This window comes from Panthera tigris, chromosome X (genome assembly GCF_018350195.1).
Source record: "Panthera tigris isolate Pti1 chromosome X, P.tigris_Pti1_mat1.1, whole genome shotgun sequence".
NCBI lineage: Eukaryota > Metazoa > Chordata > Mammalia > Carnivora > Felidae > Panthera > Panthera tigris.
Window position 1 is genome coordinate 79,999,202 of NC_056677.1, and position 12,465 is coordinate 80,011,666.

At 39.6% G+C, this 12,465-nt stretch overlaps 1 non-coding gene across 1 annotated transcript; it reads left to right on the plus strand.

Annotated features, from left to right (window-relative positions):
- Positions 1-12,090: 12,090 nt before the first annotated feature.
- Positions 12,091-12,198, plus strand: LOC122235564. The gene has a single exon (XR_006213618.1). It is a non-coding gene; the product is annotated as a U6 spliceosomal RNA (small nuclear RNA).
- Positions 12,199-12,465: the final 267 nt, after the last annotated feature.

Sequence of the window (12,465 nt, forward strand, 5' to 3'; positions counted from 1 at the left end):
CCACACTTGTAGCCCAGGAATAAATCCCATTTAAACGTGGTGAATGATTTTTTTTAACCTACTGTTGTATTAGGTTTGCCTGTATTTTGTTGAGAATTTTTGCACCCATGTTCAACAGAGATATTGGCCTATAGTTTGCTTTTTTACTAGAGTCTTTGTCTGGTTTTGGTATCAGGGCAAAGCTGGCCTCATAGTATAAGTTTGGAAATTTTCCTTCAATTTCCATTTTTTGGAATGGTTTGAGAATAGGTATAAACTCTTCTTTAATTGCATGGTAGTATTCTCCTGGGAAGCCATATGGCACTGGACTTTTGCTTGTTGGAAGATTTTTGATTACCAATTCAATTTCTTTGCTCAATATTGGCCTGTTCCAGTTATCTGTTTTTTCCTGTTTCAGTTTAGGTAGTTTATATGTTTCTAGGAATTCATCCATTTCTTCCAGATTATCTGATTTTTTGGCATATATTTTTTCATAATATTATTTTATAACTGTATGTTTTTGGTGTTGGTTGTTATTTCCTTTCTTGTGATTTTATTTATTTGGGACTTTTTTTTCTTTTTGATAAGTCTGAATAAGAGTTTATCAATTTTATTAATATTTTCACCAAACCAGCTCCTGGTTTCATTGATCTTTTCTACCATTTTCTTTAGTTTATACATAATTTATTTCTGCTTTAATCTTTATTATTTCCCGTTTGCTGGCTTTAGACTTTGTTGTTCTTGTTATAGCCCCTTTAAGTGTAATGTCAGGTTGTTTATTTGAGATTGTTCTTGCTTCTTGATTTAGGCCTGTATTGCTATATACTTCCCTCTTAGGACCACTTTTGCTGCATCTCAAAGGTTTTGACTGCTGTGTTTTCATTTTTACTGGCTTCCATGCATTTTTAAAAATTTATTCTTTAATTTCCTAGTTGACCCATTCATTCCTTAAGAGAATGTTCTTTAACCTCCATGTATTTGTCATCTTTACAATTTTTATATATCTGGGGGCTCGGGTATTTGGCGCATAGACATTTATAATAGTTAGCTCTTCCTGGTGGATAGACCCTGTGATTATTATATAATGCCCTTCTTCATCTCTTGTTACAGCCTTTAATTTAAAGTCTAGTTTGTCTGATATAAGTATGGCTACTCCAGCTTTCTTTTGGCTTCCAGGAGCATGATAAATAGTTCTCCATCCCCTCACTCTCAATCTAAAGGTGTCCTCAGATCTAAAATGAGTCTCTTGTAGACAGCAAATAGATGGGTCTTGTTTTTTTATCCATTCTGATACCCTATGTCTTTTGGTTGGCGCATTTAATCCATTTACATTCAGTGTTATTATAGAAAGATATGGGTTTAGAGTCATTGTGATGTCTGTATGTTTTATGCTTGTAGCGATGTCTCTGGTACTTTGTCTCACAGGATCCCCCTTAGGATCTCTTGTAGGGCTGGTTTCGTGGTGACAAATTCCTTCAGTTTTTGTTTGTTTGGGAAGACCTTTATCTCTCCTTCTATTCTAAATGACAGACTTGCTGGATAAAGGATTCTCGGCTGCATATTTTTTCTGTTTAGCACACTGTAGATATCGTGCCAAGCCTTTCTGGCCTGCCAAGTTTCAAAGGAGAGATCAGTCACGAGTCTTATAGGTCTCCCTTTATATGTGAGGGCACGTTTATCCCTTGCTGCTTTCAGAATTTTCTCTTTATCCTTGTATTTTGCCAGTTTCACTATGATATGTCGTGCAGAAGATCGATTCAAGTTACGTCTGAAGGGAGTTCTCTGTGCCTCTTGGATTTCAATGCCTTTTTCCTTCCCCAGTTCAGGGAAGTTCTCAGCTATAATTTGTTCAAGTACCCCTTCAGCACCCTTCCCTCTCTCTTCCTCCTCTGGGATACCAATTATGCGTATATTATTTTTTTTTAGTGTATCACTTAGTTCTCTAATTTTCCCCTCATACTCCTGGATTTTTTTATCTCTCTTTCTTTCAGCTTCCTCTTTCTCCATAACTTTATCTTCTAGTTCACCTATTCTCTCCTCTGCCTCTTCAAGCCGAGCCATCGTGGATTCCATTTTGTTTTGCAATTCGTTTAAAGCGTTTTTCAACTCCTCGTGACTGTTCCTTAGTCCCTCGATCTTTGTGGCAAGAGATTCTCTGCTGTCCTGTATACTGTTTTCAAGCCCAGCGATTAATTTTATGACTATTATTCTAAATTCACTTTCTGTTATATTATTTAAATCCTTTTTGATCAGTTCATTAGCTGTTGTTATTTCCTGGAGATTCTTCTGAGGGGAATTCTTCCGTTTGGTCATTTTGGAGAGTCCCTGGCGTGGTGAGGACCTGCAGTGCACTTCCCCTGTGCTGTGGTGTATAACTGGAGTTAGTGGGCGGGGCCGCAGTCCGACCCGATGTCTGCCCCCAGCCCACTGCTGGGGCCACAGTCAGACTGGTGTGTGCCTTCTCTTCCCCTCTCCTAGGGGCGGGATTCACTGTGGGGTGGCGTGTCCCGTCTGGGCTACTTGCACACTGCCAGGCTTGTGTTGCTGGGGATCTGGCGTATTAGCTGGGGTGGGTAGGCAAGGTGCACGGGGGCTGGAGGGGCAGGCTTAGCTCGCTTCTCCTTAGGTGATCCACTTCAGGAGGGGCCCTGTGGCAGCAGGAGGGAGTCAGATCCGCTGCCGGAGGTTTGGCTCCACAGAAGCACAGAGTTGGGTGTTTGCGCGGAGCGAGCAAGTTCCCTGGCAGGAACTGGTTCCCTTTGGGATTTTGGCTGGGGGATGGGCGGGGGAGATGGCGCTGGCGAGCACCTTTGTTCCCAGCCAAGCTGAGCTCTGCCGTCCGGGGGCTCAGCAGCTCTCCCTCCCTTTGTCCTCCAGCCTTCCCGCTTTCCGCGCAGAGCTGTTAACTTCTGACCTCCCAGACGCTAAGTCGCGCTTGCTGTCGGAACACAGTCTGTCCGGCCCCTCCGCTTTTGCCAGCCCGACTCGGGGGCTCTGCTTGGCCGGCGAGCCGCCCCTCCGCCCCGGCTCCCTCCCGCCAGTCCGTGGAGCGCGCACCGCCTCGCCGCCCTTCCTACCCTCTTCCGTGGGCCTCTGGTCTGCGCTTGACTCCGGAGACTCCCTTCTGCTACTCCTCTGGCGGTTTTCTGGGTTCTTTAGGCAGGTGTAGGTGGAATCTAAGTGATCGGCAGGACGCGCTGTGAGCCCCGCGTCCTCCTACGCCGCCATCTTCCGGAAACCTCGTCATCTTCACAATTTTTATCTTGTGGTTTGACTTCATGTTTCATGATGCTGTGGTCAGAAAAGATTCATGGTATGATCTCATCCATTTTGTACTTGTTGAGGTCTTATTTATGACCTAGTGTGTCATCTATTCTGGAGAATGCCCCATGTACACTTGAAAAGAAAGTGTATTCTGCTGCTTTAGGATGATATATTCTGGATATATTTGTTAAGTTCATCTAGCCCTATGTGTCTTTCAAATTTTTTTTTTAACGTTTTTATTTATTTTTGAGACAGAGAGAGACAGAGCGTGAACAGAGGAGGGGCAGAGAGAGAGGGAGACAGAGAATCCGAAACAGGCTCCAGGCTCTGAGCTGTCAGCACAGAGCCCGATGCGGGGCTCGAACCCACAGACCGCGAGATCATGACCTGAGCCGAAGTCGGACACTTAACCGACTGAGCCACCCAGGCGCCCCGTAGCCCTATGTGTCTTTCAAAGCCATTGTTTCCTTGCTGACTTTCTGCTTAGATGATCTGTTAATTGATACATGTGGGGTTGTAAAAGTCTCCTTCTATTATTGTATTATGATCAATGAGTTCCTTTATTTTTTTAATTGTTTTATATACTCGGGTTCTCTCAGGTTGGGGACATAAATATTTACAATTGTTAGATCTTCTTGATGGATGGACCCCTTAATTATGATATAATGCCCTTATTCATCCCTTGTTACCATCTTTGGTTGAAAATCTAGTTTTCTGATATAAGTATTGCAAGTCTGACTTTCTTTTGACATCTACTGGCATGATATATGTTTCTTCATCCCTTCATTTTCAATCTGAAGGTGTCTTTAAGCCTAAAATGAGTTTCTTGTAGGCAGCATATAGATGGGTCTTGGTTTTTTTTAATCCATTTTGACACCCTATGTCTTTTGATTGGAGCATTTAGTCCATTTACACTCAGAGTAGTTACTGATAGATAAGCACTTAGTGACATTTTATTACTTGTTTTGTCATTGTTTCTGTAGATTTTTCTCTGTTCCTTTCTAGTCTTTGTCACTCTTGGTCTTTCCTTTGCACTCAAAGAGTCACCATTAATGATTTTTGCAGAAATGGTTTAGGGGTTACAAAATGCTTTAGTTTTTGTTTGTCTGGGAAACTTTATTTCTTTTTCTATTCTAAATGATTGCCTTGCTGGATAGAGTATTTTTTGGCCGCATATTTTTCACTTTCAACACATTGAATATATTATGCCACTCCCTTCTGGTCTGCCAAGTTTCTGTAAAGAGATCTGCTGCTAAATTTATTGTTCTTCCCTTATAGTTATAGACTTCTTTCATTTTGATGTTTTAGGATTTTTTCTTTGTCTTTATATTTGGCAAATTTAAGCACAACGTGTCTTAATGTTGGCCTGCTTTTGTTAATTTTGATGGCAGCTCTCTTTGCCTCCTGGTTTGGACGTCAGTTTCCTTCCCCAGATTAGGGAAGCTTTCAGCTATAATTTTCTTAAATAAAACTTCTGTCCCCTTTTCTCTCTCTTTTTCTACTGGGACACTGATGATACAAATGTTATTACATTTGGTAGAGTCACTAAGTTCCCTCAGTCTATATTCATGTGATTCAAAATTTTTCTTTCTCTTTTTTGTTCAGCTTTATTATTTTCCATATTTCTATCTCCTATATCACTTATATGTTTTTCTTCTTCTTTTATCCTTGTGGTTATTCCATCCAGTCAGTTTAGAGTATCAGTTATTGAATTTTTCACTTTGGCCTGATTGTTTTTTAGCTCTTTTATCTCTATAATAAGGGTCTCCCTGATGCCTTCCATGCTTTACTCAAGCCCAGTTAGTATCCTAATGATTGTTTCTTTAAATTCTGGACCAGGAATATTACTTATATGTGTTTGGGTTAGATCCCTGGCCATGATCTTTTCCTGTTCTTTCTTTTGGGATCAATTACCCTTTCTTGGCATTTTGCCTATGCTTCTGCCTTCTTCTTTGTGTTAGGAAAGCCTGTTATCTTTCCTGTTCCTGAGAGTAATGGTTTTATGAAGAAGAGGTCATATAATATCCAGGTCCTAATGCTTCAGGAAGTGTCTGTGGTGTGTCCTATGTGCACTGTACTGCTGTATTCTGGCTTCTCTGTTTCTCAGGTCAGTCATCTGCAGAGTTTCTCCTTGACTACAGTTGCCAGTGTTTGGACCTTGGTCAGAGTGTGGAGAGTTTTAACTATGTGTGCTCTGGTATTCTTGTTAAAAGAGATTTGATGCTATTTCCACTAGAGCTGAAGCTTTGCAAAACACAATGGTCAGTAGACATGGTGTGTGTGGGAGATTGTTCTGGTCTTCTGGGAGAGGGGCCCACTGAGCTGGTCCTAAGGAACACTTGCTTGAGAAAAGCAGTACTAGCATAGCACAGGGTGGGTGGAACTTTGTGTAAGCAGGTTAGGCAGCCAATGTTGGCACTGTGATGTTTGCTGAAGTTGGTTTATTCTGAGTGGCAGGAAGGGGAAATTGCACCAGCTTGCTTCTTTGTCCCTGGAGAGAGGAGTCTTTCTTGTTGCTCTCAGGGAAGCACTTTCAAGGAGCAAATAATTTCCCCTCATGCATCACAGGCATCTTTCAGATCACTGACTTCACACTGTCTGTCTCTAGGTCACTTGCCTGCCTGGATCAGTACAGCACACCTTGACCTCTACCTTGGCCAGGTCTGCTGACTTTTAATATTCCAAACTTCAGGGACCTGGTGTGGCAGGGACCTACACTTGTCCTCTTGGAGAGGGTGTTGCCACACTGGAACTGATGTAGGTTTGACAGAGAAGTGCAGTCCCACCAGAGTGCAGGAACATGAGATTTAGAACAAGCAGGCTAAACAGCCAGTGTCCAGGTTAGTCGCTCTCAGCAGGGGTCGCTGTACCTATGCTAAAGGGGAGCGGAGGGAAATGGCACCCTCCAGTTCTTTTATCTCCAGATAGTCAATGCCACCTCTCACAGATGTGCTCCAAAAAAATATGAACAGTCTTTCCACATGACCTTTACACAATCCTTAGATAGCACAGTCTGCCTACGGGTTGTTTGCCTGCCTCATCTCCAGGAGTAAGGCAGCACCCTCATGACTCTATACCACCTATGCCATGGACCTCTAAAACTCCAGTCTTTGAACCCTGCTCGTTGCAAAAAATCACAATATTCATCCCTTCTCATTTTATCAGCCAAATGCCTTTGGGGAAATGTTCTCCTTGTGTGTATTCCTGTGCACTCCACTCTCCCTTGGCTTTCTCTACAACCAGGGCTCCCTCCCCTATGCAGCACCCATGATCTGTTTCTCTCCCAAACCACATCTCTGCACTTTCTATCTTCCTCAAAGTAGCCTCTTCTCTCCCTCTAGTTGTACAGTTTGTTATTTCAGTCTTCAGGTAGATTTCTTGAGTATTCAGAATGATTTTGGAGTTATCTAGCTGTGTTCAAGTGACAAGGCAAGCCTACGGCCCTCCTACTACTCTGCCATATTAGCTGCCCACCCTCAGGCTTGCTTTTATCTTTCCTGAGACCTATCTCCTTGGCTTTCATATTGACCACCTCCTCATTTTCTCCTTACATCATCTTTTCTTTGTGTGTCCTCATCCCCGATGTCTCTTTCTGCATCCAAATTTCCTCTTCTTATGAAAATTCCAAACAGATTCAATTAGTGCCCACTATAATGGCATCAGTTTAACTTAATCACCTCCTTAAAGGCCCTGTCTCAAATACAATCACGTTGTGAGGTACTGGACATTAGAACATCACCATGTAAATTTTGGGGACACTATTCAATCCATAACAGTAACTAGCTTATTGACAACATGGTGAGCATGAACACTGCAAATCAGGGTCAGCACCTTCTTCATTTTTATATTGTCAAGTGGTTAGCACACTGCCAGTCAGAGAAGAGGCACCCACAAAATGATGACTGCCTTTGTGAATCAAATCCAATCATTTCTCAGCCTTTTGGCTAAAATCAAGTGGAGAATTCACTCCATTTTCCTGAATGCTTAGACTGAAATGACTGGCCAATTTAGTTAAATGGCCACAATGATGTGCACAAAAATATAGCCTTAAAATTTCATTCCTAAAACAATAGATTTGGATATTTGACAATATGTAAACCAGGACAAAAGAAGGCAACATTGAAAAAGGCCAAGCCCTAGGAAGATATTAATAATTAAACATTTCCAGAGACTATAAATGTATATTGTATTTATTACTGAAATTATGATGGAAATATTTAATGTAAAGCATTGTTATCATGGTGAAATTAGTTCAGTGCATCTCAGCTAGGCCTCTTATGAAAGCATCCCTTTCTGCCTCAACCACTACATATAAAATTACATAACCTATTTCAGAGAGCATGTGCATTGTACAGTGTGCTAGGGCTGCTTACTACTAGACCACATGAGCTGATTATTATATTTTCTTTTTTAAATTTTTTTTACATTTATTTATTTGAGAGAGACAGAGCACAAGTGGGGGAGGGGCAGAGAAAGAAGGAGACACAGAATCCAAAGCAGGTTCAGGCTCTGAGCTGTCAGCACAGAGCCCGATGCAGGGATTGAACCCACAAACCGTGAGATCATGACCTGAACCGAAGTCAGACGCTTAACCTACTGAACCGCCCATAAACCCTACCATTTTGATTATTTTTTACAATTATTGGAGGAGATGGTATTATAATGCTATTTCAAAGGATCAATCTCTAGAAAGTTCAGAAGTTTTCTTTAACTCCTGCACTAATCTTGGAGCTTATAGTGGATTACAGAAGTTCTATATTCGTTTATCTGGACTACTAGTGGCCTTTTATACCTTTTGTGTGTCTCTCTGATGCAAAGTCCTGTAATGCGAGTTCTCATTCCTACACGCACGTGCATGCGTGCGCGCACACACACACACACACACACAGTCTTTTACAGAAATGAGGTTTATTTTTAGCCACAACAGCACACTTTCAATATATTAGTAACCTACTATGTATTGAGGCACTATTCAAGGTAATGTTACAAGGCAATTTTCCTAGTGATCCAATTAGTTAGATACAATTATGCCATTTTTCAGGTGAGGAAAAAGACCCACAAAAATTAACTTACCAAAGTAGGTGGCAAAGCCTTATGGACCATAATAAAAATAATTTTTAAAATGATCTGAAATTAAAATTAATGGTTAATGTGGAACATAGCTCTCCAGTAACTTGTGTATATACGATCTAACTCAATACTCACTGTAGTCCACAAGGCTATTACTATTCCCCCTTTTAAAGTGACAGAAACAAGATCCAAGAGATCATGTTATTTTCTTAGAGCCACTCAACTAGTATGTAACCGAGCTAGGATTCAAACCAAGATCATCTGATTTCCAAACCAGAGTCCTTCCCACTTTAACTTAGAAAAACTATGTAAATAATCAGCTTTTTATCTGTTTTATTCCTCTTTAGTACATAGACTGCTTAATGACTGCATTTCTCTCTTTGTCTCTCTTTTTTGCTCCCCTCTTTCTTGTTCCCTTCCAGTTCATTTTGCACTATTTCTGTGGTAGCATTGATTTGCTGGCAACATGTGGTACTTAGCTCCACTGAATATTACATGTTAATAAAACAAATTGAAAATGGGCTACATATGCTTAAGGGACTCAGTGAAACTGCATTACTAGAGTTGGCACTCTGGAGAAAGAGATTCAGCCTTTTTTTAGACAACAATAGTAAGTAAAATGTAGTATCATCCTGACTAACAAGTTTAGTATTAACATCACTGCACAGAGGAGATAGTGCTAACCTACTAATGTCACATTCAAAAGTCTGATAATCAAACATTTACTGAATACCTACTTTTTTGTTAAGTATAAGGGTTACTATAAAGAATTATAATAATCTTCATTTGTTACATTGAAATTTATTAGATGTCAACTATGTGCTAGACTATGTTACAAGTACTAAGAATATAGTAAATATGTCTAGCACAAGCCCTGCCTCATGAAGCTTATATTGTGGTAGAAACAAGAGAAAGGAAAAATCAGATAAGTAGAAAATAAGTAAAATAATTAAAATTATGATAAGTGCCATGAAATAAGCAAAGAATGCATATAAAGAATGGCAGGAAGGAATGCAACTCACTTTGGATGGTTAGTGAAGAGCTCTGTATGGACTATTTAATCACAAATACTACATTCCAGGGGCTTATATATTAATTGTCCACATACATACATAGTGAGAAAGAAAAATATTTTCTTCTGAAGTGTAATGTATTGAAGACTGGAAACTATGCTTAACAGACTACAAAAACTATTGCATTTATCAAGAAGTGATACATAGTAATAATATTTAATAAGAGTATGAAATCCATATATACTCTTGAATAGAGAATTCTCTTGAATAGAGAATAGTTAAACCAGCATGACTATTTATTAAACCCTAATTTTATATATTTGTGGACACATCAAGATATAAATTTGGGGAAGATAATCATTCAATTATAATTCAGTAGCTTTTTCTTCTTGTGCTTATCTACAAATTGTGCTTTTAAATTAATTTCAATCAAAGTCCAAGTTAACTCATTTTTCTTCAGTATTACCCAAAAACTTGAGTTTATTTTAGAATTTAGAAGTTTATTTTCCCTCCAAAGTTTTTCACCAAAAATTGTGGAAATGACTGAAATTATTCCTAGCTATAAAAAAAAGTGTTTTCCCAAATCTGAAGACGGTCATTTTCTAATTGTTTTTTTAGAAGTCCAAATCGTTCTATGAGTTGCTCAGAGTCATCTTTTATTTCTACAACAAAATGTATTTGTGGCATTTACTATTAAAACTATTTTATAACAGAAGGCCATGGGGGAAGTAAAGAGGGAAAAATAGTTACAGAGAGGGAGGGAGGCTAACCACAAGAGACTCTTAAATACAGAGAACAAACTGAGGGTGGATGGGGGGGTAGTAGGGGAGAGGGGAAAATGGATGATAGGCATTGAGGAGGACACTTTTTGGAATGAGTACTGGGGGTTGTATGTAAGCCAGTTTGACAAATTATATTCATAAAAAATATCTTATTGGGATCAGGGCTCAGTCAATAGATTAAGTTAACTGGGAAGCAGCATTAAGGGAAGCTGTCACCACCCTTCATTTTTCACCCATTCTGGTTGTTTTTCAGACGAGTTTCAATGAGCTGACTATTAAGCTGTGTCTTCTTGGGTTGGGAGGCTAGATCTATTCTATTCTGTTTCAAGGCTGCTGTGCCATACACATAAACACAGGAACAGAGTGGTAACTGAACAATTAATAAGAACCATGATAAAATAATGTACTTAAAATTAAAAAATGCATAGTTAACACAATTGAATCACAAAAAAGTGTATTTGCATACAGAAAATTTGCATGTACATTGCAGACCGAAACAGAACAATGTCATAAAAAATTCCACAAAAATAATAATAAGCATACCATATAAAAGAAGAATATATATGCCCTAGGTGTCTTTGGCCTATAAATACAGCTTAAGTTCATATTTTAGTATTATAGGAAGAGTTCAGATCCTTTTGAGAATTTATTTCTTACCTAAGAAATTCTATTGGGGAGCCTGGGTGGTTCAGTCAGTTGAGCATCCGACTTCAGCTCAGGTCATGATCTCATGGTCTGTGAGTTCAAGCCCTGCGTCGGGCTCTGTGCTGACAGCTCAGAGCCTGGAGCCTGATTCCGATTATGTGTCTCCTCCTCTCTTTGCCTCTGTCTTGCTCTCACTCTCTTTCTATCTCTCTCAAAAATAAATAAACATTAAAAAATTATATAAAAAAAGAAATTCTCTCTATTATTGGTATACTGTTTCCTAGTATATTTCTGTTGTGCTTTCACCACTAAGTTATTCTACCTGGCTTACACATTTTTGAAAATTATGAGATCAAATTTAGTGGCTCATAGGAAAGGTGGAATAGTCATAAGGAAACAGTATTCAGCATTTGTTCTATGACCAATAAAGTGGTATGATTCATTCAGGACCCCCACTGAATGTAAAATACGTCAAAGAGAAAGGGAGAAGCAGTTGTCAGAGGTCCTCAAAATTCTAGCTAAGACCTAGAATCAAGTTCATTTGCCCAATCTGCTTTCTGGAAAATGAACTCAATCAATTTTGTAATTTCATGAGATACCCTGCAGCCATTAGGCAATTTAAAAATATCAGCACCTGTGTTCAAATAACCCCAGTAAAAGGAAAAGATATGAAGGTGAGCATCAAGAACTCCCTGAATTAGCTGAAGTTTTGCATGTTTCCTGGAAATGAAGATTCAGTGGTTAACACCCTGAAAAGACTACTTAAGCTTTATGTTCCCCTTTGCTGGTACTTTGGTTAACATCATGATTGTTTGTAATAGGGCATGACAGATATTTCCTGGAAGAAGTCTGCACCAAAACTAGGTAAAGACTATATACCCAGACGAGTGTTACTAATCATGCAGGCTTGTACTTGTCTTTTTTGCAAGGACAGAATCTGCTTTTGAATGGATAGTACAGTGGACATCTCCTATTTGTGTGCTCTGTGGGCAGTACTTGAATTTGAACCTGTGTACCTCTTAATTACTGAAAAATGTTTTCCCATTGGGAAAAGGCTTTGAGGCTTGGTGGTCAAAATTTTAGAAAATATTAATAATATTAACATGAGGGGCGCCTGGGTGGCTCAGTCGGTTAAGCGTCCGACTTCGGCTCAGGTCATGATCTCACGGTCTGTGGGTTCGAGCCCCGCATCGGGCTCTGTGCTGACCGCTCAGAGCCTGGAGCCCATTTCAGATTCTGTGTCTCCCTCTCTCTCTGCCCCTCCCCTGTTCATGCTCTGTCTCTCTCTGTCTCAAAAATAAATAAACGTTAAAAAAAATTTAATAATATTAACATGAGTGCTTGCTTTGGCAACACATACAGTAAAGTTGGAATGATATAGGGAAGATTAGAATGGCCCTTGCACAAGGATGACATGCAAGTTCATGAACATTCTATATATTTTTTAAGTATAACAATATTAACATGAATAGTAGCTATACTTATTGAAGTACTTACTGTAACTCTCACTGTGCTGAGTGCTTTACATACATTATTTCTTAAGTTAATTCATCCAAAACACTAAATCAGTGATACTCAAAATGTAGCCTTTGAACCAGTGCTGGTAATGTACTGATGGTTTTTCCCAGTCCATGGTGAGATGAATATAGCAACTTCTTACTAGACATGTCTCCAGAGGCAAGGGAAATAAAAGCAAAAATTAATTATTAGGA